Below are 27,759 nucleotides of genomic sequence, written 5' to 3' on the forward strand. Positions count from 1 at the left end.
TGAGTGCTGTAAATGGTGGGAGTAAGAAAAAGTAAAAATATTTTAGAACCGGTACAGAATAAAAATCTTGCCAGATACCTAGCCCACCAAGGCCCTTAAGGCAGCCTGGAGTTGTTCCTTGTGCGTTTTAACTCTTGAACAAATATATCATGATTGACAGTATTTAATGATCTGGTTACAGAGTCATCTCATCCTTTAACCACCTTCAAACATAAATGTCTGTTCACAAATCCAGCTATTACTCGAAATCTGGATACATTTGTTAGAAACCACTTCTTTGAAAGCTTAGCTAATTTGTTGCAAACATGGTGAAGTGGTCCCGAATTTTGCAGAGTCATTCATATGACTATCGTGTGATAATGATAGTGATGTTTATACTAGATTTAGAGAGTCATTATGGTACCCTTTGTACGGCTAATTTTTCCTAAAGATACTGATGAAAGATTGTGATTTGCTGGCAGAGGAATCAAATTCAAGTCTAATGAGCGTAAATATATAATTCAATAACCAAGCAGAATTGAATTACACAAGCAAACTCAAAACTTAAAGGTTAAATGTGTGTAGTGTTTCTTGATCTTATCAAACCCATTCAGCATTATAACATGAATTGCTCTTGTATTGAAATTCTTCATTGTTTGTGCTATGTACACAGACTGGTTCCCTAAATGGCACAATCCCTGATCAGTACAAGCTTTAGTTCTCTGTATTTTCCTGGAAACCATTTTGATCCAAGACATTTTATCTCTAAAAAACAGCCAAATGTGGAGAATAATGTTTAGCCGACATTTCCTCCTTGCTATGAAGTTGACAACTCAGTAATTTCCTAAAGTGTGGCTGGGTGATAAACTGAATTTGTTCGACAACTTTTTTTATGTTTTGTTAAGTGTCAAGTTATAGGTTTTAGAAAAAAAGATGGCACAGAATAATTTTAATAAAAGATTACTTTTTCAGTCATATTGTTTTAGGAGAAGTTGTGAACAGTGTCTTGTGTCTAGCTTGTCACAAACATAGCTCGAAATATATCCATGATCAATTTGAGTGTATGTCTGGCTCTGTATGTACTTCAGGGTAATATATTAAACCAATTATTAAATCATTACCTTTCTGGTATTATTTTTCGCAAAAGATATCAACACATGTGTAGTTGAGGAATTTCAGACTACCATTTTTAAAGATGTCACATATAGATTTTGTATCTAGTGGTGATTAAGTCAACAGTAGAGAAGAGGATTAAATGTTAACTTCAATGTTGTCATTTTACAGTTGAGTTGGAGTTCATTGAGCTAAAATGGCCCATTTTATATTTAAAAGTGACTCTTTTATTTCACTAGTCAGAATACTGGTCTTTTCGGATGTTCTTCGGATCACTGACTCACTCAGTTCATTTGTATTTAACAAGCATTGGCAAAGCCAGTATGTCTCGCATATACAAGAGCCACGTTGTGCACAAGCGTAGCTGCTGGTCAGCATGGCGAAAAGTTAGTGGCATGTATTGAGATAGAGTGCCGTGGAGTGGTGTAGAGTGGAGTGAAGTGGTATTGTGGAGGGGTGTAGAGTGTCATGGATGAAGTAGAGTGGATTAGAGTGGTGGGGCATAGAATGGAGATGCATAGTGTATTGTAGAGTGGAGTGTTGTACAGTTGAGTGGCGTAGTGTTTCAGACTGGCATGCAGTGACAGAGTATAGTGACGTAGACTGGAATAGAGTGTTCTGGAGATGAATAAAGTGAAGGGACGTAGACTGGAGTAGATTCTGAGTGGCATAGAGTGGAAGTGCGTAGACTAGAGTAAAGTGTCGTAAAGTAGAGTGGAGTAAAGTCAGATTGAAGTGGAGTGGAATGGCGTGGAGTGTTGTGGTGTAGAGTGGAGTTGTGTATCTTAGAGTGTTGGTGAGTGGCATGTCATAGAGTGGAGTGGAGGAATGTGTGGTAGACTAGGCCTGCGTAGAGAGTGTCATGCCATAGAGTGGAGTAGAGTGTTGTAGAATGGAGTAGGTTATTGTAGAGTGGAGACGTGTAGTGTGAAGTATGCATGGCGTGATAGCGCCCTTCCATTACTCACATTTTCATTTGAAATTACCATTACATTTGCAAAGACATACAGTTTTACTGATAAAAATATACAGTGCACAAATGATAATTTGTGGTAATCTCATCACTGTGTATTGATTTGTTTTAATTGTATTAATATATTTGTTTTCCCCCACTTTATAATTAAAGTGTTTTGTTTGTGCTTTCCTAATTCCTATATATTCTGAAATAACTGCACAGTTAATTTACTGACATTTACATTTTATTTTGTGCTATAAAAAAAAGCCTTTCCTTTCACAGCAAGATTGTCACAAAAATGCTCTCACTTTGAAGTCAGAGAAAGAAAAGTAACCGCCAAGCTCCGTTAGAAGATAGAGCCTGACATTTGACCTCTTTCTTTGAATGCACAGCAAATGTTACAAGATAAGAACAAGATTTAAATGCCTTTTTACAGAAATTGAGCACCCATGGAAGAATATAGTAAATAGGCAATGCTTCACTGGAGGAACAAACTCAAGCTTGACAGCCTAAAACAAATAAAGCCGGAAAATAGAAAGAACACATATGTAAATTAGAAAACAAAAAGCAAGTGGCCAAATGCGTTACTAGTGAAGCATTCAGATTGTCTGCAAGAAGTCATTAGCAAACCAGACAGCTGCGCTGCCTGGTAGGCTTCAACGTAAAAATGACTGTTCCAAACGATTGTGGGACAAAATCCCTAGATCTCACTAATATTAATTGAATTCACAAGAGGGTGGTTCATAGACTATGTATTAACACAGATATCCTCGGAGAAATCTCATATGTATCAGTTTGTGCACATATTTGAATTATGTTGGCCGGATCTCTAATTTCAGAAAGGTTATGAATGTATTTTTACCATCGGGTTGAAACATGTCTGTGAGGTAATAAAAAGTAGATTGTGGCATTTACTTTGTCGAGTGTACTGATTTGATTGATATATATATATATATATATATATATATATATATATATATATATATATATATATACCGATTCCTCGAGGAAACCAGTACAGATTATTGTTGCAGAATAAGGATTTCTCCCATTTTTAACCAAAAAAGTAATGTTGGAAGCAGGGGTTGGCAGTGAATCAAGGAAATTGTGGAAAAGTATGTTGTATAAATAGAGGCAAATCTCTTGCCCACAGAGCTGTACAAGCCTGTGGACTAATTGGCAGTTCTATAAGACTGAACCTACCTTTAAACGTTCGCTGATATATGTAAATACTGTCCTTTTTAATTATGTACATTACACTGTCCACTAAACCAGCATTTAAAGGCCCACAAATTCACTGTGCCCCTTGCCCTGTTACCATAAGGAATTAAAGACTGATCAAAACGTTCTCAAAAGCCTATATCGAAACATTCTTGTGACAATGTTGATAACCTGGACTGTGCCATCTGGTAACATTAATTCGATAATCTACTATTGATGAAGGTCACTGCTGAAGACCTCATTATCAATTTGGTTCATTACTTTTAAAAAGCTGCTACTCCTCATCTAGGTCTGCATCTCTTATCCAAAATTGGCTACCGCTTTTAAAAGAGCGTTCTCCACAACTTTCCACTTCAATGCCAAATTTCTCTGCACCATGATGGTCAACAAATTGAACCTCACTTTTACAGGTAGACAAGACATTAAATAAAGGAGCTTAGTCCAGATAACACGAGTTCTGCACCACTGAATTCAGTTCAAGAAGGATGTTTTTTTTCTCAGAATCTGTTTTTTTCTGCTGCCTTGGTCAGTGCTTGAAATGGCAAAATAGAGGTGCAGGTACTCCTAACCAGAGTACCTGCGTGTTTCTGAGAAGTGCCAGTACTCTCCACTTAAAAGCATTGCATTTTTCTTGAAGTGCAGGTATTCCCCCTCTCAAAATAAAAAAGTGCTGGTACTCGGTACCGGACAGTACCTGACCCTTTAAAGCACTGGTCTTGGTAATGCTTAATCAACAAGCCTCCTTAGCAAGTGAAGCTCAACAGATTTTGATTTTCAGACTCAGTTTAAAACGACCCGTTTAATTTTAGGAGGCTCTGATGGAACCTTACCAATCTAGGAACAAGCTTAAAATGATATTGGTCTGTAATGGGTTTGAAATGTGTGCTACGTTATCAGCGTGTTGAGCATTGATTTATATAATTAAGAAATCAATTATAGTGTAAGAATCCCCGAGTAGTATAGGTCTTGTTGCACAATTGTGACGCAACAGATTATTTGTGGATTTGCAGAGGGCCCATAATCACATGACATTTGAAATATATTGATGCCAGACTGAGATTATGTGCGGGACAGCACTTTCAGGGCAATGGACAGCTGTCAAGTTGCTACCCTTATGAGGCGGTGAGTTCTTGATTCAGTTGTGTGCGGCACCGGCCCAGTAACAAGTTTTTCTTCGGTGGAATGCCTGTGCAGCTGTGATATGAATTTCGAAAGGATTCCCTTAAGTGTGCTGCTCCAGTGCCCTTTGTCAGTCCGACCCAGAGCCGATTTTATTTTCTGATAAGTGTTTAAAGTTCCCCTCCTTAAGAGCTGCATGGGAATAGGTTACATCTGGCTGCACTCTATTAAAGTGGATAAACTAATTTGAATATATGTGACCGGATCTAAGAGGATTACTGATACCGAATGGTTTCTAATCAATGTAAACACATTGTCTTATTTTATAAAGTTTTTCAAACAGTGTATTGTTTGTGTGGTGTATATTTTTGCCTGACAGTGACTTCCTGTACAAGTCGAGAATAGGCGTGGTATGAGGACGACCATTGTTAGTTCGACCTCAGTCATTCGATTAACTGAGGAAGTGGGTATATATTTTTAACCCTTTGCCGTTCTTTATGGTCCCGTTGTCCAGTGCAGGGGCGAGTGAAGAGGGAACTCTTTCAAAAGTCTAGCCAAAGAACAGCCTTCCAGACAGCAAAACAATGACTACCTCACATTTTAAAAATTTGTTATGAAATAATCTGTGCTTTTGAAAGTACTTTTTCTGGGAACCAGACAGAAATATTCAGAATTACTTTTGCAATTGTGGTTTACTAAATAAGTACGTGTTTCTCATGGAGAAAGAGTCTCTGCCTTCTTGGCAACTTGCGAAACATATAAACCCATTGAAATGTGAAAACGTTTCTTTAAAAAGAACTAGGAGAAACAAAAATATGATATTCATTGTTTTCACTGTTATTCAAGTGAGGTGCCTCTTCTGGCAGGACCAGTTAAAAATGTTCAAAAATTAGCAACCAGTCGGGACAGGTCTCAGAGGTGGAAAGTCCTGTGAGAGTTGGGTAGGCCTCGGTTTCCGAGAGGCGTTAGTGTAGCGCGACACCGTCGTGTGTGAATTTCGGAACTCCACTGCGCTCCATCGGCTTACATTACGATGCAAAAGAAACGCATGTTTAATTATGATTTCAGGCATAAACAGTGGTGGAACATGAAAGCGAGTTTACCCTTAATTAAGAACCTCGCCCGCAGCCATTGCTTTACATGTACAGTATGTGCTGTGCTGGCATTTTTTTTTACCAGACATATGAATTCTAACAGACTTTTAGAAATATCCTGGAAGCCTGTTTGTCGCACATTAAGTAAAGTGCAACAAAGCAATTAACATATAACGTTGTATTGATCCGAGCACAGTCTATTCTGAGCTAATCCACGTTCCTGGGAATTGCCCCATTGACCCAGCCTCGTTTCACAAGGGAATGCAGGCAGCCAGACTGATTCTGAATATTGCTGTTCCCCGAGGCCTTGCAAGTAATCAAGATTTCCCGTTGTGGCTGGAGATGTCGTCATCGTTCACCTCCTTCTGCCGGTGAATCCCTTCTGTAATGTCGTAGAAGCAGTATTCCGAGCCAGGTGCATCCACTCACCTCCTCTTGATCTGCCCTTCCTGTACTCCTGTAGGTAGCTTGGCTCCACTCATGCTTCCCGTGCACATCCCTGATTTACTCCCTCCCACGCATCTCACCTGCCCTTGGTGCTTGAAGTGCTGTCCAGTGTCCTGGCTGTGGACCCAAGAGGACTTCATCCCTGGGTCCTTCTGTCCTCCTGAAGCCAGGGCATCTTAGTGTTGCTCTGAAGAAGGTGTGCTGGTTACGCCATTGATAGCCACTGGCGCTCATTATGCTCTTGGTTGCCATTCTTAATAGTTTCTTTTTTGTGGTAATGTTCTAATTACTCAAAATGGCAAAGCTGTTTGGCTTAGATATAGATCATTTGTTCCAGAGATTTTACAGAACCCCCGTCACAGTGCCCCTTCCGACTGCCCTCTTCATGCACCCAACTCTTAATATGTTTGTGAAAAATGGACGTCATAGTGTAGGTATGATGTAAATAAAGCAGTAGACACAACTGTGAAAGAAGTGGCCTACTACCCAACTCCTGATGCAGGCCTGAACACCACTCATTGTGCAGAATAATTTGTGTCATCACGCAACTCCGCCAGATGAACAAGACTCCCCTTTGTTTTTGTGTGAATGCCCTAGCAAGGGCACTTGTAAACGGAAGGTATGCATTTTATAATATCTGATATCTACAATCTCTTTATGAGCCATGTCTGCCACTGCTCAGCCACCAGAGGGACCTGATTCAACACCTTCAACGAGGCTGTGATGTACCTTCTAATGCCTCATCACTTTCCCTTTCAGTTTACCAAACTCGCCCTGCATATTCTTCTCATCTCTACAAAAGTTTTTATTCTTTGATCTGAACATCTGGGCAAACCTAACGTCATTCAAGAAATGGATACTCGACTTCTCCCAGCTGGTCAGTGTACCAACACACTCAGAAGAACACTACCTTGACTACGAATCTCCTCGGTCAAAGAACTGGTTACTGAATCCTCTCCTGTGCAGATCACAGTGCAACTAGTTTCTCCATTAAAAAGTGGGCTCGGTAACTACCAATGCATCACAACTGCTTTGAAATCTCCATTGACTCTCAATAAGGAAAGGAACACATTTCAAATCGATCTATCTCATCCATAAAGCTTTACCAGGCTTGAGCACCTATGTTGTTCATTCCTCATCCATTTACCGGATGCCTAAAGCTGCCCACATTAACTTGCTGTTGGGCAGATGCCCGTTCCTCCCTGTTAACTCCACACCCTGTTGGCTGTTCTCCAGAGTTTTGTCCTCTTTTTATCAACAGATATGCTCTTTGGATCCCATCACATGCCAGAATTTTTCTCATCTAGTTTATTTTGCTGATTTTCATCTCCTTGCCCTCGTCCGTGTATCTTTTCTAAAGTACTCTGATGCCACCAAAAGAGCATTTGTGATCATTACAAAAACTCCAATAAAAATAACAATATTCCCTAGGCAGCACCTCAACTGTTCAAAGAACAACACTTTTACATGCAAACTGCATGAAAAAAGTAAATGGCGGGCCATTGTTGGTTCTAGTTTCAGTCATATTTGTGAAGGTTGAATTTGGTTGTTAAAATAGAAGGGACTCTTGATTTGAAGGTTTCTTAATTAATAATTCTGTAGTTTAGGTCATTGAATTATCTGGGCTTTTCCGATCTTTGTTGGAATGTCCTGTATACTAAACTGCAAGACTAAGCTAGCTACTGCCGGCACAGGAAAGATCAGAAACCAGCTCCAGTGCATGGTTTCTTAGACCCTGAGGCAATATTGTATTATGCGGACACCGTATTTTCCCCTGGCATCAAGGCATTTTGCGAGTCTGGTTGTTGCAATATGGTGCCTACTCATTGTCATTTGTGGTGTTTCAAAGCGAAATGCCTACAGTGATCTTAATATTGTATTGGCCCTGTTTGAAACCTGTAACGTTTTAACTGGTATTAATCTTTTTATGTTATGTAGTAACTTCATGGACCGACCCAGAACAATATCCTGACAAACTAACTAATACCAAGACTGGTAGTCTCAAGCCCTCCTTATGCCGCTTTAGTCCACTACCCAACACTCCGTGCCTTTATCTCACTCTTGCAGGTTGTTGCTTTATCCCTTTGTGACAGTTTGGCCATCTTTTTCTTCCTCTACCTTTCTGATGTGTGTGTTTTCCCCCTTCTCTTGGACTAGGTGCGGGAAAAATAAGTGACCCCCAAAAATATGTGCAGTGGCCCCTCCGGCTCAAATTAAACACTAGGCCATTAGACATTGAACTGTACATTTTCGAAGCACTCTGAAGCTGCTGTAAGATTTAATGTGGTGTTGCCCACATCTAATCGGATATAACCAAAGTAAGCTTTGAGCTTATTTTGTGTGAGCTAGAAAGGGTTCTGACGTAAGTAATATGTCAATGAAAATATTTTTGAGAGAGTCTGGTTTCCCATGCTCTTAGTCTGCCGTTTTCTCCATATGAAAGCTCAGCGTATCTGCAATCGGAAACTCTGCACTACCTAAAAGACACAGATTACAAACAATATAGGGCAGCTTTTGAACCTTCTTTGGTTAACGAAATGGCTGTGATTTAGCCGAGAATCAGTAAGGCCTATGGTGTCATCGTGATGCTGCCAGTAACTTGCAGGGCCCACTATATGAAAGTGCACATTATTGGTTATCTTACATGAGCTCTGGAGTTGGCATATGTGCATTGAAATGAGTGAGTCAACAATATAGGTGCGTCTAATGTCACATGTTCTTGGTGGCCATTTGTTGGTGAAAGATTCAACTGAAGAAGTTGTTTTATTACTCAGAGGAGACGTTTTACCTTTAACCAACCATAGACATGATTTGAGGGAAGCTCAAAGAAGGTAGACACCTGAGGGATCTCTTGTATGCAAACAACACGACTTATACACCACTTATGTATTAATTTTGTATGCTATTTTTAACCCATATACTTAAGAAACAATATATCTAATCTAGCCGAGTATTACAAATGCCAGAGGACCGACCAATACCTGGAAACAGCGATGCAGCGACAAGACAAATATAAAGGTCAACTGCTCTGTCATTAACCAACACTGGTATAGTGTTTGGAACAGAGCATTCCTCCACTAATTTGAGACATGTAGTGCACTGTGTATTCAATAAAAGACATGCATGCCACATTAACGAAATGACTTAAACTGTTTGATTCTCCTGATTATAAGCAGGCTAGTCTGCTTTTAAAAACACACGTTAGCTCGTAATGCTCAAGTGCATTCTCCTCTAATAGGGCAGTTGGGGTAGCATGCAGGAGGTTGCAAGGACAAGCCACAAAAGTTATTTTTTAAATATTCTTGTGCACCTAGAAGATAGTTCTCCACCTTGCAGAGAGAGGCCCCTTCTTTCTCCCGCTCTGTCTTCAAGTATCAGTGGTATCTCTTCACCCCGACCTCTTCTACCATTACAATTCATCATTCCCACTCCTAGCTTCAAAGAGCAAAAACTGCACGGAGAGACCCATTTATCTGAGATTAGAGTCTAGTTTAGGAATATTCAAAGTAGGTCAGGGGTGAACTTTATAGGGTTGGAGGCGCAACAGATTTGTTTCTGTAGCCACACGATAAGTTTATGGAAATAATCTAGAAGCAAATCAGTTACATAATCAGTGGTTTGTCAGAAAATCTGAAATGGCTTTGGTTCTCCAAAAGCCATGCTGGACACCCCATCAATCAATCAATACGTTTTTCTATAGAGCAACTGCTCACCCGAAAGTGCGGGTGATTTTTGATATTAGCCGACTAGTACATTGAAAGAGCAAATTCAGCACTAAGAAGTACTGCGTTCATCAGTAAGTAGTGGATCAGCCAGTGTTAAGAGCACTGTTATGAGTTTAATGTTAGTGAAGTTTTAAACTGTTTAACCACTAACATGACAGTCCTTACGTTGGGGTGAGATGAGAATGCTGTGTCGTCTTATATTTTGTGGTGAACCTTATATGAAGGATATTGCGAGTGGAATTAGTGGTGTGCCTGTAACAAGGTAATACTAAATACAATATATTTATAGAGGTCAGCACTTTAGCTTTGTGGCTTGAGAAATAATATTTTAGAATATTTAGACTCACTTTATCTCATTGAGTGGATGAAGAGATAATTGATATTGTGATATAAGTGTTTCAGGTGTTTGTCTTAAATATATGAATATGAAGATGAATTTACTATCAATTAATTTCTAGGAAAAAGGAGCCATTTATGGGTTTTAGTCAAATGCTCCAACATATCCAGCTTATCCTCTTAATTGTTATTTCCCGTACATTTTAAATAGAGATTATAATAATAATAAACTAAGCGCCAGATGTCATGCCAAGTCATGTTAAGCTTTTCACATGGTTTATGTGGGTCACAATCAAGCTGAGGAGGTAAATACACCTCGACTAAGTAAGCATGGTAATGCAGTTAGCCAATGACCCGAAAGCATGAAATATGTATCTACTTTCATATCAATTATTGCCTATTGTAAGTAGGTTTTAGATAAAAGGCGATATTAAAAACCAGCCGAGATTAGGAAGGACTATGGGGAGGTATGCTTCGCACAGATCTAGTGGCTTACTGTTTGTGTATTAGAGTGATATGGACCTCTGTCATGGGGGTTGTAGCCGTGCCTGATTGTAGAAAGGATTTAAATAGTCGCTAGTTGTCGATAAGTTCTGGTCGAAAAAGGCTTATAGAAAGTGTTATTCAGCCCAGCAGGTCTCAGAAACCTATTGGGATGTAAGTCACTGATGGCCTTCAAGATCTCCAGAGGTTCTAGTTCACCTAAGGCAGCTCTATTTACACTTGACAAGCCCATTGAGCCTAGAAAAATCATCAACCGCATTCAGATTCTCTGGGCATGCTGAGTACAGTACTGAGTAGTATTATTTGAGTCCTTATCTTTTACTGTCTTTTTGGCTAATGGGTTTGCTTCCATCGCCCTTTAGTGAAGGGATTGTCAAAATAGCCCTTGCGCATCTGAACCTCTGTGCCAGGAGAGACTGTCTCATTAGTTTTTTTGTAAAATATTTGCTACAAATAAAGCAGAGATTTTTCTACTCTATTCTTTAAAAGTAGGCCCAAACTCCTCTTCACTCTAGCTATAGAACATATGGATTTCACAGGCCCGACTATCTAAAAATCCCATCCAGAAGCATGGCTTCTAACATCTTAAATGTTAGTTTGACCCCTGCAAGTGTCTAGCCAATTCAGAGATACAGTGGCTCCAAAAAGCAGTTTTAAAAGTGCCCCTATGGGTACTAGAAGAGACCGCACCCATATTTGTTTTCAAAATAATTCAGTATAGTTTCCTTGAGTAATTGGGTAGTCAGCTTATCCTTGAGGAGGGATTTATCAAATCTCCATTGTTCCCTCTGAGGTGGGCCTTCTGTTAATTCCCCCGGCCATACTAACATAGAGTGACCTGATATTGCTATTTAGCTATGGTTTTCCTGTCTCTCCATATATCTATTACAACAGCTTCTCTAAATTCTCCCTAAGAGTGAGTGTATCATTGCATCTTAATAACAGCGTTCCTGGGGTTGTCTTTCCATCTGCGCATTGGGTACTGCATTGAAGTTGTTCACCCAAAGCATATCACATGGGTTTCAGTCTTTATGCTTAGCTAACATTTGGGCCAAAAAGGTTTCTTGAGCCACGTTTGAGTTGTACACATTTAGGATATGGTCTTCTGCCCTTTAGACTCAAGAAACTACCCTCTTCCGTATCCTTTTTTATCTTAATCTGTCTCATGAGAAGTTCCTATGTTGCTCTATCATTGTGCCCCCTCTCTTCTCGCTTGTGGCCAAGAACAATTGTGTAGGCTACAATTTGTGTCTCACGAGCTGCGTGTCAGAAGGATGTAGGTGTCTCTTGGAGGCAGATAATATATGGGTGACGTTCCCTTACCTCTCTTTTTTGTTGTTTAACTGGCGAGTTCCCCTCCCCTGCATTCAGGTGTACTGTTTTCACCATTCTTGTGCCCAGGGCCTTACGTCTCTATAAAGGATAAAAGTACTGCAAATTCTGCTTGGGTACTCAATACCACTAGTCACAGAAGTCAGTTCCATTTGTGTCTGTGCCAGTCAGTTCACCTCAAACCCCACCATAGTCAGAGGTATAATCACAGCTATGAATTGTTGATAGAATTAGCATGCAAAGTCCTAGGTTCTCATATGAATTTTATTTGAGGGTTTTGCTGATTACATAGATATTTTAAAACCAATTCAAAACTAATAATTTCTGTGGAGCAGTAAAACTTTATACGTTATATAAAACTGTGCTGTGGGGCCACTCATTTACACAGTAGTGAATTTATGATGGTAACCAAAACGAAGTATATGAAAAACTCTAAATGAATGTGGGGTCTTCTTTTTCATACAATAGGTGAGTTGGTGAGGGACAAATGAAGAATCTTTTGCTTGTTTTTTAAGTTTCTGTAGGGCTTTTGTAATATGTGTACATCACCCATATGCAGCGAGGAGACAATTCATTTTATTAAATTCTAAAATACTTTTCTTTGAGAGGCAAGTTCCTTCTTTGAGGCCCTTAATTCTGTTATATTGTGATCCTTTTGATCTGTGCTCAAGAAATGTTTCCTCCTGTCCAGATATCTCAGTGGTACGATTTTGTAGTCCAGATATAAATGTGCACACTACCAAGGTTACAAAGCTCCTAATATGAATTTATCTGTATTTGGAGGTTTTAAGAGGAGTGTAGCAGTCTGGTATGAAAGCAGGAGTTGTCATGAATCACAAAATGAAGAAATGAACACACTTTAAACGTTTACGCCTGTCAAGAATCGAACTAAATCAAAATGTGAGGAAATGTGTTACCATATGAATAATTACAGTTGCTGTGATGTGTTGAAATAAGAGAGAATTGAGTGAGAAAATAAGGACTGAATGTAGTGTTGATGTAGCAGATTAACTGCATAATAAATAACTGCAAGGACCTGAAAGTGATGAGAGACTATAAATGGAAGGGCTATTAAACCTAAGAAATGCACCTTAATGTTAAGGCTGATTTGATGCAGTCACCCCACATTATGTTTTATTGGAATTCAGTAGTACTTAAATCTGATGACCTCAAATTGTGATCTTTTTAATACATTTTACTCCTTTTTAGTGTTAGGTTTATATCACATTTTTATTGTTTTTTTAACTAAAAATCTCTTGTTATATGTTACTAGAAACGCCCTTCTTTTAGACCATAAAGGATGGATGGCAGGCACATGTGTTTTACTGAAATCATTGCAGGTCCGTAGCTCACAAGAGATCTGCAGCAAACCAATTTCTGCTCTTAGTTTGTTCTAAACTAGCAACCAAAGTACACTGGATCAAAGAGTATGCAAACCATATTTTCCATGAATTCTCCAGGATAAGTTCCAACTCTTGAGCCAGACAGCCAACAGATGTTCCTGACTGCAAACGAGCGCACAAAAATGTGTACACAATTCAGTTTCAGTACTCCACACAGACCTCAACATAAGAAATATTTTACGTACATAATGGGCTTACTCCACAATTTTAGCCCTGCAACGTGTAGATAGATATTTCATGATGAGCCACAAGAAAGCTCCTGTTCAGCTCTGTGTTTGAGATTAGTAAAAACAAGCAGTGGTGGCTGGCAGCAAAATAAATTGGAGGGGCATAAAAAACGACAACATACACACATAACATAAAATACAAACATAACATAGACACATAACATGCACACCAATATAAAAAAACCACTTCCCTTACTCGATGTCCTGCAGCACGTCCTTGTTCTGCAGCACATTAGGGGTGGCTTCTTTGCAATGGTAGAGCGTTGGTCCCCCCCCCCCCCCCCCCGGCCAAGAGCCAGGAGATGAAAAATAAAATATAGTTACACTATCGTTTTATTTTTTATCTGCTGGCTCAGCCAGCAGTACAGGGAGGGGTGGGCTGTGCCATGGGAGGTGGGAGAGGGAGGAGGACAGAGTGAACTAGATGCCCATGTGTGTTTGACTTGCCTTCTCAGGCAGGTCAAACACACATGCACACTTAGGTTTCTCCAGCCCGGCTGTAGAAACTGCACAGACCCCAGGGTTGTCTGAGCGGCAGTCACTGACACTCAGACCAATCCTGACACTGCTTTCATGCTAGGTTTTGCATGAAAGCAGTACCAGGATTGCTGGGGAGCCTGTGCTGGTGTCTCAGTGAATGCTGGGACACCAGAAGAGGAGCGAGGCGGCAGGAGTCTCTGGGAACGGTGAAAAAGGTAAGTATTTCTTTTTTTTTTTATTAATTTTGTTTTCCCCCATTCTCGTCATCCCCCTCCCCCTTGACATTTGCAGCGCCGCTGCTGCAGGAGATCCTCAGAGCGCAAAGCCCATGCTCAACTCCCTCACCAAATCAAGACACTTTTTTCATGCTGTTAAGCAGCATGAAAAAAGGGTCTTGATTGATGGAGCTGGCCTGCTCCACCCTCCAAAATGCACTCTATGCCTGTGCCTTCTCTCTTGGACCCAGCTGTCCAAGACAGCCGGGTTGGATAGGTTTGGAATGCGTATGTTGGGTTTGGCCGTAGCAAGGTAGCTTTGCCAAACCATCATGCACACTTCAAACAAAGGGGCCACTCCTCACTACTGCTAGTCATTGGCCGCAGTGAGGCACTGGCCCTGCCCTCGCACTTTGTTTGCTGGCAGAAAGAGTCAAACATAAAATGGTAATAAAATTATGTTATTATCATTTTATTTTTTAGCGTTCTGCACAGCAATTCAGGGGGGTGAAGCTCCTCCGCTCCCATGGAGGAACTGCCACTGATAACACTTAATGCTCTGTTCTTCATATTAGTAAAACAGTAATAGGGAGGGAGAAAAGAACTCTAAGGTTTTGTTTACAAGTCAAGAAAATTATTACCTTTGTAACCAGCTTCTGTTTCGAAAAGAAGGGTGTTTTTTTTTTGTTTTTTTTTTTTTACAGGCATGCGTTCAGGTGCAACCGTAGTCAATTTAATATGGAAATTTCGGGCCAGTACTTCAGGCATTTTCATATACACACAGGAAATGATTTAATGGTCATTCTGAAATGTTTCTTCGAAATGTACTCCCTCGTTTAGGTTCGTTGTTTGTATTGACTGGAATGTCTGCTGTTCAGTAATGCATGCTGCCCTGGCTTACAGGATATTTTACATGGTATATCTGCACATGGGATTTGCCAGGTTTGGCAGTATGTATGCACAGATTGATATTGGGGCTTAGCTTGCTCCCAGCCACGTGAACATCTCTAAGTCTAGATGTACAGTAAGTGAGCAAATATAAGGGGCTTACATATGCAGGCTCCAAAGATGTAGAAGGGCAAGATGCGAGGGTAGATAGACTGCATGGACGACAAATGGGACAGAATGCGAATAGACTTTGGTGTCAGTGAAAACATGGGTGGCACACCCAGGACTGTAATGAACATGAATGGTCATCCAACAGGCAGACAGCCTGAAACAATCAGCAATGATAGCACACACCCACAGTCAGAAGTAAACAGAGCCACAGCAGCTGCCTGAAATGTGTATTGAAGGACGACAATCCACACAACTCGAGAAATTGTTGCAGATATCCTAAACTGTAACTCCTGATTCTTATATTAGCCACTATTTGTAGAAGCTCACCATAACGTAATCAGTTTGATGAGCTTTGTGGGGAATGTTGTGAAGATATGGGATGCAGAGGGAGCTTTTTGAACATTTCCTGCCATCTTGGAATGGGAAGGGAAGCACTTCTGATGTAAGGGGCTATCTTGGATTGGGTTGGTCTGCTTGCAACATATATCCTGTGTTTTTGTACCAGACAGCCATCAAGTGGCTTTAAATATGAACAAGCAAGGTACAAGCATAAGCCTTCTCAAAAGGTATACCGAAGGTGTTTTAGAAATCACTTTTGGGTTTGAAAGCACCTGCTGCAGAGTTCCTTGCACGACGGACAGTTTTCAGGCACCAATAAAAATGTCAAGAAAACTCTGGTGATTAATGTACCACTTGCAGAGAGATGCGTTTTGTCTAGTGATTCATCATAGTAGAGCAGAGGGTTAATATGCCTGCTGCAAAGAATGTGAGCCATGCAGAACACAAAACTGTATTTTATGTGGCTAGATGAGTATGTTATTGCTTTTGTCACAGAGATCCTTTTGTTACTTGCAGTTGTAACTACGCCTTGTAATCCTCATTATCTTATGTAACATTTCCTATAGACCTACTTACACATGTATGATTCACATGAAATGCATGTGAGAGAGGGGCTATGGCGAGATGAAGAGTACTGTTGGAGGGTGGTAGTGAGGGATTTATTGGTGTAGGAAGTCATGGGATGGGCGGCAAAAAAGATTTTTAAGGACTGGACTCAAGCGCTAAAGCCGGTCCTGAGTGCAAGGACCTCCAAACATCTGAAATAGGAACTCTCTTACGGGCGCCAGCATTCAGTGCAACATACTATTAATTTGAACATATTTTTTGGGGGGTGACCAAATAATGGGAATTACAAATATCCACGTTTAAAGATACCGGGGCTCCTGCCACTGTTTTTTAAAGGACAACAGATTCAAATGAATCTCTTCCCTTAACAGGGGAAGGTGGTAAACATCAATAAAATATTTTTAAGGTGGGCATTAAGTGAGTTGGAGTTGTCAAGAAGTCTTTCCAATTTCTTAACTACTGGCAAAGCAATGATTGCTTGACCAAAGGTTTGATAACGTATCACAGCAACTTTAATTTTGCTCCTATTTAATTGCAACAACTTTCTGTACATCCAGGTTTCATGGTCACTTTTCATTTATACAGGATCATAAACTCTCCTGGATTTGGAGGGATAGTTTGAGTATCATCAATGTAGAACTGAGAGAGGGTCCCCACTAGGTATAGTAAGCAATGATTTCATGCATGCGTTAAAGTGATGAGGAGAAAGGCATCCTCCGAGATTCCATGTTCCTGTTTAAAGGAGTAGGGTAGAAGTGCCTTAGGGAACAGTTGTGGGACACTGGCAAAAACACTTAGAGCAATTCCGTGGACTACTCTGGCCTCTACTCCTGGGTATTTGGCGGGCTACCGGGTAACCTAATGTGTAAAATGCTGCTGATAAATATTGTAGCAATTTGACCCATCATATCGAAGATCAGAAACATCTAGAAGCCATGTGGTTAAGTTTTTTTTTTAATATTAAGAACTGAATGATGCTGATATGCTGCCTCTCTCTAAGGGGACATTACTATCTCACATCTGGGAATGAGCAAAGGACTCGAGCAGGGACACTGCATCGTAAAGTTGATCATTATTTTTAACTTACTGAATAGGCTTTGTGTACTGAGAGAATAGTAGTTAAAGTTGAAAGCGAGGTGGTCTAGGATCGTTTGCATTTGAGACAAAACTGCATTCAGCATCAGGCTTCTCCGTCACTTCAGTAGTTGTGCTGACAGCGCGAATCTGGAATTAAAATAATCAACTTTTTTTATCAAAGGTTTCTTGAAAATCGGTGGGTGGGTGTTCTCTGCTTGTGGGGTATTGCTAAATTAAAGTAAGACACTGGTCTTATAAGGGGCAGACATAGTATTTGATTTTTGCCGCCTTCTAGTTATTTGGTGGATTTGTATGTGCTCTCTATAAGTTATTTAAGATGTTGTATTGTTTTCTTCACTTTGGTTCTGAGAGGTGCATTTTTTCATTTTAACACTTTTGACTTCTCTTGAAGTTTTCGAATACAGAATTGTGTTTCAGAGACCAATTTATTTAGTTAGCCTGCCCACATTTTCTCAAATTCTGTTAGTCCATCATTGTGATTGTGAACAGACTAATAATACATTCTGTAAATAAATGGAAGCTAATGCTAGTGGGGTGCTGACACTGTGAATTTGACTTCAAGCAGCATATTTGGCAAATCTGCTTTGAATTTGCTTCAATTTGCCCCCAAGGCTGATAATTATCATCCTATTGATTATTTGCAAATGGTCCTCTTTAAATGGAAAATGGGTAAGCTTTTTGATTAAATAGTTATGGATCAAAGAAAAGGTTGTGATCAAGAGAAAAAAATGATTCTGCAAAATAATATATATATATAATATATATCACACGATTCTGTTCAGGGACTAAATGCTACAGAGGTGATGAAAACTGACCAGGAAGCCTTCTCTATTTTTGCCTGGTGCTGACTTATGCTACATGAAGTTGTGTTTGAGAATCATAATTTATTTTATTCTAAGGGTTACTTGTGGAAATAGCTTCAAAATGTATCATTTGCCTTAACTTATGCTGGAAGTGATTGATGCTGAATTTCAAGCAGAAAAAAATGCCGAAATATTTTATCACTCAGTGAATTTTTATTAGAAATTACATACTTGAGCGCCTTCTTTTTGCTGAAGTCATTGCGGGTGACCTTTATTTCAATAATGCGCATTACAGGAAAAGCAGTGTCGGGTAGTGCTAATCGTTTTCGTCATGGTGTATGGAAAAAAGGAATCTTGAAGGAGGAGTTGTTGTTTGAGGATTATGCTGAATCATTTCACTTGAGCAATCATTTGTGCAGCATCACCATGTGTGAAGTAATGAGCTCTGCAAATTGGCAAAATAGATATACAGAAATAGCCATTCCTCATCTTTCATGGAGATTGAAGATCTTATCATTACCAATGTCTATGTATACTGCACATTGTTTTTTAAAATGATATAGTAATATGTTATGACCATTTTGATTTGGGATTGGTTATCCTGTAAAGTACTCGTAATATCTGCCATGCTACTCTCGATATTTATCTGTTAACATAGTCTACTAAAAGCAATAGGACATCATTGTGTATCTAAATGTGTTTTTGACCGTGTGAAATTATTCTTTGCTCCTACTTTCATCACTGATAGCAATGTTTGACTGCAATTTTCTTCTTTGATGTTCACACATGTTTTGAATTTGTCTTAGATCATTATAAGTTGAAAAAAATACTTGAACTATTTAAAAGCATGCCTGTTTTAAATAAGGTTCTCAAGCAAGACTATGTTATCGGGAACACCAGGTTGCAGTCTTAAGCTTCATTTAACAACTCCACACAGCCGTGTAGCTGCTGTCCTGGTTCAGCTAGAAAGACTAAAGTTCTCAGTTACAGTGGTTTGAAGAATGAAAAACTACTGGAACATGATGGCTCTCATGGTATGATTAGTCATCTACTTATGAAGATTAAAGTGATCCCACACTCTAAGGGCAATTAATTTGATGATGTAATATAAATAATGAGTTTCTGAAAGTAAAAGGAAACCAGAATCCCAAAGGTACGGCAGTGTGCCTATGCATGAAGTAATGTAGCCTAGTGTGTTCCACACCTACATATACACCTAGGAATAGACTTTGTCACCATGTACATCTGATGTTTTCGGTACTTGATGAAACTCAAGCAGAATAATTGGAAGACAATGTTTTCATCTTGATACACTCCCAGGGGTTGCTAAAAATGCTTGAACATCAGATATTGTTATAAATTGTTCTGTTGGATGTGAGACTTGAGTAAATGGTGTTGTGTGAGTGAAATAATATTTTCCTTTATTTCTGTACCCTTCATCGGAGATGATGTCAGGCAACAAAAGTAGTGGCTGAGGTGAAGCAACATCCTATAACAGGCCATTGCTCCTTCAGCAGTCTCTGTTAGCTGAACGACAGTCTTCATACATTCCTGCATGGTATGCATTAAAGGGGGTAGGGCGTATGGGCGCGATAGATAAGGGACCATGATGGGGACACAAGGACTCCCTTTGTGGCAAATTCAGTCTAAATCTGGATTTTCCCTTCATTTGATCAGGTTTAGCTCTAGAGAAAACATCCGGCCTTAGTAAGAGTGAAAATGCTTTGTTTCACCTGCTGGGCACGTTTTTGCCAGTCACAAGCCTTCTGCTTGCGAGGCACTAGAAGTTAAAAAGAATAAATAGTAACTCAGTCAAGTTGGGAGCAGCAGATGGGCACTTATCAAGTTGAATCAATTAGTGCTTAATCCCTGCTCCACACAGAGAAACGGAAATGATGCCAGGTGTACCTTGGCGAATTACGAGTCTGTAAGGAAGAGGTCCTTGCAAAACAACAAATGGGAAGTGACAGGCAGGCTCCAAGCCCTTTATGGAACATAACAGAGTATTGCAAGCGAGATGCATGCGCTATCGCATGCACTCGCAGGCTCGACCCTAAAAAAGATGGGATAACTCCAGAAGAGGTCATATTGTGGATGAAGAACCTTCCAAGGAGGAACAGGAAGTAGGCATTGATAGAGGAAAAATACAATCGTGAAAAAAACATTCTAAAATAGTAAAGCTTAAGCAGAAAGAAGATGCGAGAAATAAAGGAATGCAGAATGAAGTGCCACAACAGTTTACCGAAGAATCTTGTGAGTCTTATTTTACACTGTATTCTAATCTCCTGTTCTTTAACTAGTGCTTTCATAGCTACACCTCCAGCATTAACCCCAGTGTGCAAACACGCAGTCCTGATTTGGGTTAATACAGGAGCTGACACTGAATACTCCATTTGAGAATGGTGTACATGTTTATCCTTGGAGTTGCCACTGGATATTGCTATAGATTATTGTCTTAATTTATTTTCAAGTCACTGGGATATTTTTAACAACTTGGCTTTTTCCCAACACCCTTGAAATTGACACTGCATAAGAAGATCCAGTGCTACCATGACATAGACACTCAGTGTTGATCGGGAGGTCCTCAAATGGAGGCAGGGTTCCTTCGGGAGGCGTGTGGAGTATTAACAGAAGGACACCAACCACCCTGCCGAAGTGACCATGGAAAAGAGGCTGCCCTGGGTGACGAAGGTTGTCAGGCGCCTTTTGAAAACTATTGTAAGCATCTCCAAGACCTTTGCTAGGCCTGCGGAAGAGCACCAGATTTCAATTTGTGGGTGGCAGCACTTCTGTGTCATTTGCAAAGGAATACTTCAATTGATGTGCCACAAAATATTTGCAGGATCATAGCATGTAAAATGGAATGGAGAATTTACACGACCAAAGTGAAAATTCATAGGGTTACTTACATACCATTATGATTTTTTTTATTCAGGGCAGATGTAGACGGGCATTTCACCAATTAATTTCCACATCCTGCTCATGCCCTAGCTACACACCTTGCACTGCAAATGATAGTTCAGTAGGACTTGAGCGTTGGCAGTTTTGGTCCGCTAGTGTATCTGTCTTGTCCTGAATTCCTGTTTGTTCTGTCTCGTCTTATTTGTAAGGCCACAAAGTGGTGATTAGATTGTTAATAGCAGCATTCTTCCTGCAGGGGCAACCATGGCTTCTTCTTTGCGTGCGCATTTTTGTCGTGAGCAGCAGAAGCATAAGGTTTACTCAAAAGCACACTTCAAAAAGTCAGTTTCAAAGACCCAAGCAAGTGATTGTCATTAAAATGCGTTTGCTATTGAGCAGAAGCTGTTTAATTGGCTACTAGACAGTTAAATACCTGAATAGGTGGCGAGGATATCTTTATTCCATTGGCTGTGAAATGCGAAATTTTGAGCTAAAATAGTAAACTCACTAAATGGTGTTATTTGGATGAGATTTCTTGCATACTTCTGAAACACCTGAGCAGTGGCTGGGCTAGAGACAGAAAAAATGTAAACTAGCTGAAAGCAAAGGTGGCACAGAAACCTTTCATAAGTAAAGTTTGCAACCATATAATAAAAACAATGCACGGTTCCGGGCAAGCCTTCTTCGTATTATGCAACTCTTTCCATCTGTATCTTTGAGACTCTGGTTCATTTTGTGCTCTAAAGTGGATTGATGTGTGCAACAGTTGAGTTTTCCACGTGCATTGACTGCAAAATGCAGACTGTGTACTGGTGCTCGGAAGCTATATCTGACTCTGAAAGAGAATTAAAGTATGAACCAGTTCTTGGTAGCCCTTTTCTGGAACATCCATCGCCTGCCACCCTTCTTTAGGCTGTACCAGGCCCTTTTTGCATTGCTTCCTTCTCATTGTTCAGACTCCTTCAACGACTTTCTTTTGCTTTACTTGGAGCTTTAAAAAGATGCTCTCTTGTTTGTTGAAGTCCCCTATCGCCATTGTAAGTTGTTGTTTTCAATCACAAAGCACTTTAAGGTTGAATCAGAGCATGAAACCTGCCTCTTGGCGACAGTCGCACTGCACCACTTTTATGGTGTGTTTATCGAACCGTATCAACCAGGTTTTCACTGTAACTGCAAGGACCGATCACTTTATACTAATTATCATTACTCAGTCCGCCTATTCTCTGTCACAGACCTTACTATTTTAGGGTGAGTCCACCCTGAAGCTAGAAATATGTATGTGCTTAATGTAAGAAGTGCTGATTTTTCACTGAATAGGGGTTGGGGGGGGGTTTTGTGCAAAATTTTGTTTTCTGCAAAGGATTCCCTCCATAAACGGACGGAAAGACAGTTGTTTAATGGTAGGGCTGAGTTGTAGATCTTTTCACAAGCAAGGCTTGGATATGAGGCATTATAACTTTATCCATCTTCCTTGCTGTAGTCCTTACTATTTTTAAAATTTACCTACCGAGAATGAAGCAAAAAACAGCAAAAAAAAATACATATAAAAGTGTCTCACACCAGACACGCTCCGAGGTGCCCACTCTCAAATAAAGATGGAATAAATCAGAAAACAGTTTGGGGGATACGCTCCTTTTTAGCTCTGGCTGGGTGGCGCATGTATTGTTACCATTACCTTTAAAATAAACAAAGAGTGGGCTTTGGCTTGATCCAGAGGAATATTTATTTCTCAACTCATGGTATTGACTGTTTTGTGTGTCATTCCACGGCCTATGGAGTGCTTGCATTGTAATGAATGATTCACTATGTTTCATCTCAAATGTAGAATGACTTGTCAGACAACTTATTTATCTTACAAATGTAAGTAAACAAAGTCTTTTTCGTTCTGTTTTTCACTACAGCAGGCATTTTGATGTTTTAGTTAGGACTTAAAATTAAGCCAGATATGTTGGTTTTGCCAATGCCTGTAAGTAACAGGAGGTGCAGAACTTGAGGTAAAATAATATATATATTATGATTCATATGATCAACAATTGTTTTTATTTAGAACGCAAAATGTCCTGTCTCCACCTTGAGTGCTCACCCTCTCACAGGGCTGCCACGTGGGGGTGGGTGAGGGAGGTATTTGACCTGGGCCCCACACTTTTCAGGGATTAGGGATCCTGCCACAAGGTGTATTTATATATCCACATTATTATTTATATATATATATAATTATAAGAAAATAGGGCTTGCTGGCTAATTCATATTGACTTAGCTAACGAATGCTTACCACTCTGGGCTCTAGATGCCAGGGCTTCCTGGTTAAAGAAAACAGACTTTTGGAGATTTTTTTCTTGGTCTTAGAAATGAGAATGGTGCCCTCCAGAAGATTTTAGACTTACCACACAAAATCTTCTGACACACTGCCCTCAAGTAGTGACAGCAACTGGGAAGGAGAACGAGGTGGTAATGTAACTTTACTATGATACTCTTTTAAAATGTCACAGAATATCCTATCCCCCAGCTCCAGCCTCTTACGTTTACATACGCTAAAAAGTATTACATAGTCTTTCCTTCTCAGACACAGTAGAGCCCAGTAAGAGGGCATATCAAGAGGGCTGACGTTGGACTCCCTTTTGAAAACGTGAATTCCTACTGAACAGAAACATTCCAAAACAGGCAATTGCTGTTTTTTTCACAAAAGAGGTTCAGATTAATTCTGCCACCTCTCAACAACACCGTTGGTTCTAACTCCCCCCTTTCTTACTTGTCGACAAAGGCAAGTCAGGGAACAGATGTATTTCTAAGCTGTGTATATATTGTGCCCTCCTTTCCTTAATATGATGGTTTTCCTTTTCTACTATTAAAGTTAGCGGTTTGCATTTGCTGCTTTTGTGTTAGTGTAATTATGCTTCCTTTTTTTCTGAGACAGCCTATCCGCATCTAAATGCATGGTCTTATTTTAGGTCTATTATTTGTGCTGCCCAGCATTATTTTGCAAATCTCTCTAAATATACAAAGTACAAGTGGTAGAATTGCTTGTCAAGTTTCATTTGTAAAACAAATTAAGGAAAAGTAAGATTTATTTGTTCATCTCCTTCAATCGAATGGTTGCAGTATAGGTTTTATGGCCATGTTGAGCCGAATTAGCACATCAGACATAGACATTTTGGTGTGTTGCCCTGCATGACAAAATTGTAAACTTTTGTGTTCCTTTTTAAGAATATCATATTTGTTATTCTTCGGGACCACTATGCTAGTCAAGAACCTACAAGTCAGATGTAGACCAACTATCATCAAGATTAATTAAAGAGTCTGCCCTAGAGATGCACTGTTCAAAGGTCATTCACAAAAAATAACAAAACATAAATGCTCTTGCCATTAACTTTGATTATTGATGTGGTTAAGGTGAGCCATACATTTCCTGTCACAGCCACCTCTGTAGTAAGTGCCCACTGGCTGATACCTCTGAACGGTTAGTAGTTCAGGGAGGGAGGTGTAGTCTAGCATGTGACCAACGCTTTCTTAGCACTACCTGCCTCCCAGGGTATTGATTGCCCTCTTAGGCTTTCCTGTTTTCCACTCATTAAACTTAGTATAATTGTATTTCAGTTGCCTTCCTGCAATTGGATTGTCTCACATTCCCTCAAGCCGTGTACCGGGACTCCGCTCGAGAGTAGTTTCTTTAAAGCAGAAGAAACATTTCCCAAGAACAAGCACACCCGCCCATAAAAAGAAGCCAAGGGATAGCTTTACCCACGCGTTTACAATGTAAACTTCCCACCATGAGTGTGTTGTTGAGGTTTAGCTGACTTTGAATCTTTTTTTTTTCTTCATAAAAAAGGCATCTATGATTGTTGACAAGCTATGTAAAAAAAAAATCAGCCATTAAGCAACAATTTTTTTTTCATATGGGTTTTGTGTGCTCCTCCAGTCTTGGCACCTGCCTTCACATAGTGAAATGGATCTCAAAAGGGCACACCCCACAGTTTGCAGAGCACTAGTTTATATAACGTTTCAGAGTGCTACACTGTTTCCTCTTTTTACACTGGTTAAAAATGACTTCTGAAGTCTGCTTGCTTGTTTTGGTGGTCTCTTTAGAACTTTTCAGGCTTCAAATACTCCTTTTTGTCTGGACTGAGGCTGACTTATTTTCCATTAGGTACTCTGTTTCCAACTCACACTGTGCAGAGCAACATTTGGATAAAGATAAATAACATTTCTCTTGCCCTTCATAGTAAGTTGTATTGGCATACAGAGTGCCCCACTTGAGTGGCCGTATCATCAGTATCATTCATGTTGTCGTCTGTGACATAACTTGAGGTCACAACCATGTGCGGGAGACGATTGACTACATAGATCACCATAAGTTGTGGATTTAATTTGATTTAACATTTTAAAACATAGCCATTACATGCCTTGGTCTGAAGTTTTTTAGAGTACTAGATTTTAATTTTGCCAATTGTCTTATCTTAGTAGAAATCCTTAAAATATCATGAAGAGATTTGCCAAGTGCCTGTATTTTACCTGAATTCTTCCCCTCAGCAATCGCTGGGCAGGTCCTACCACTGCGCTCCTCTAGACATGGCACCTGCCGGCCCCCCCGTCACTAGAACTCAGAGAGCATAGCCTTAAGTCATACCTAGATGATTTTCTACACTGGTTGTAGCCTTTGGTTGCAGCCTGTGCCTGGTTCCTGTGTGCCTAGACATAAGCATAACTTTTGTTTGTGTCCAGTGGACACGAGGAAGAAGTGCTTAATAATCACCAAGCCCTTCTCCTGGTCTCCAGGCTCACAAACGCGGCAGAAAATTATGTTCTTGAAAATGGAAGAGGCCTTCGAATACCCACTTCAACCTCTCATTGGAGTGATCTTTGGGCACAGAAAATGACATTTGGCCACACCCACCCTATGTGCCCCAAGGCTTGCTGAGTATAGCCTTTGACTGTGGCCAGCATAATCTGAGTACATTGAACACTGTGTGTAGTTATACCGAGTGAGCTCGGGGCCCTAAATATTTTTTCCCTAAAATTCTGGACTATTATTCTTCTACGTTTATTGATGCTTTTCTGTACCATGTGACCCTTGAGAGTACATGCACTTTAGATGTATTAATAGAAATAACATATTGATGCTTCCAGGTCCAATTAGATCCATAAATTGACATGGGCAGAATTCATGGGTACAGTGTGTCCATGCTCTTTTAATGTAACCAAAACATTTCCCCTACATTTTGCTAAAAAAACAATTGTCCCAGAACCGTTAAAGCCAACTGTTGAGCTGTCTCGACTGAAAACGAAAAGGAAACGATCCCCTGCACTGTGGAGCCAAAGTAAGGACAGCGCGCTAGAGAAGGGACAAGCCTTGTTGCCATGCTGCCTGCCACCTACAATGTAAATGTGTAAGATATATTTTGTGGCCCATCATTCAGAACAGCATTGAGTTATATTATGCATTTTCTGTTTATTCAAGCCTTCAAGATACCAAACAGCATTGAATTGTGTGTTAAGTTATCAGAAATGGGGTCATACAAAACAGACGAAACGTCTTGGCTGGGTCAACAAACTCCTAAAAATAACACTGAGTAGAGAGAGAGACTGAGGTAGAGTTCGACAGACTGAGGAGAAGAGGTTGAGATAGAGGAATAGATGGGATACGGAGAGAAAAATTACTTTACTGGGGTAAGGCTAAGAAAATGGACGCTCTCGGCAGTTGCCCACACCTCAAAACGTCTCTGCTTAGGAGGCAGTATTGGGTTTGATAGTCACTTGAAGCTTCATGGTGACAAATATTTATCAAGTATGAAAGGTAATGTGAGGGTATTATTAGCCGAGTACTGGGTGCATATTTTTCATTGGGCACTTGGAAAAAGATGTTTGCACTAAGTGTGATTGTGTACTGCCAAAATATATACTTTGAAAGCACTCGTTTTTCTCCTAAACGTAAATCTTTGTGCACATTGTGCAGCAGCCTATTTTACGCTGTGTGTAATACAATTTGTTTAATGAATTACATACTCACAGTGCTTTCTGTCGCAGGCTGGGGCCTGGTAGCATTAAAAGTAGACAAACCACTGTTCCCATTATTGCTCCAACCAGCATTCAGTTCTGCACACAGGCATCTTTAATAATTGCATTTGTCCTTCCGATTAGCAAAACGTGCATTCATTTTTCATTTAATATGTGTGCTTTATTTTATATGCAGTTACCTGTAGTTGAATGGTGGGGGTCGTTAAATTAAAAGCGTGTGCCTGATGTCGTAATGCCTGCAAAATGATGTCCGATAACGCTTTAGCTCGTGTGATGTAGCAAGTGAGGTTATTTGGTGCTCTGATTTTTAATTCTTTCAATAACTTCCTTGAAGACACTTCTATGTGAACTTGAATGATTGTAAGTGCAAGAATAGTTCTGTCATCCTAGATATCACATTACCTTATAAGAGGTTAAGTGACCCCTTCAACCGTTCAGAAGTGCTAATGTACGAAATGTTTATTTTTTCATCAATATTTTTTAGAATACATCACATTAAAATGTTTTTAGGTCTGGTTATTACCAATTCTTTAAAATTTACTTAGTCGGCTCTGGCGCAGTCCAAGATTGCCTGTCTTTCCTACATAATGCTATTGTCATTTTGGTGTATCATTCTACCACATACGGAGTGCTTACATTGTAATGCATGAGGAATTATTTGAGGTCTCAAAAGTACACTAAATTCTTTATCATTGGTCCATTGTATAGATGAATCAATTGTTTTTCTTTTTATCTTGCAGCAGGCTTTTTTTTTTTTAAACAAAAAATGTTTTAGTGAGGACTCATAATGCAAGCCAGATCTGTTAGGTCTGTCATTGTTTGTTTTAATA

At 39.9% G+C, this 27,759-nt stretch overlaps 1 protein-coding gene across 10 annotated transcripts in view; it reads left to right on the plus strand.

Moving 5' to 3' along the window:
- Nucleotides 1-27,759, plus strand: part of PARD3 (par-3 family cell polarity regulator) — a 1,239,520-nt gene that overhangs the window by 673,660 nt on the left and 538,101 nt on the right. The window lies entirely within an intron of this gene.

Source organism: Pleurodeles waltl, chromosome 10, assembly GCF_031143425.1.
Source record: "Pleurodeles waltl isolate 20211129_DDA chromosome 10, aPleWal1.hap1.20221129, whole genome shotgun sequence".
Taxonomy (NCBI): Eukaryota; Metazoa; Chordata; class Amphibia; order Caudata; family Salamandridae; genus Pleurodeles; species Pleurodeles waltl.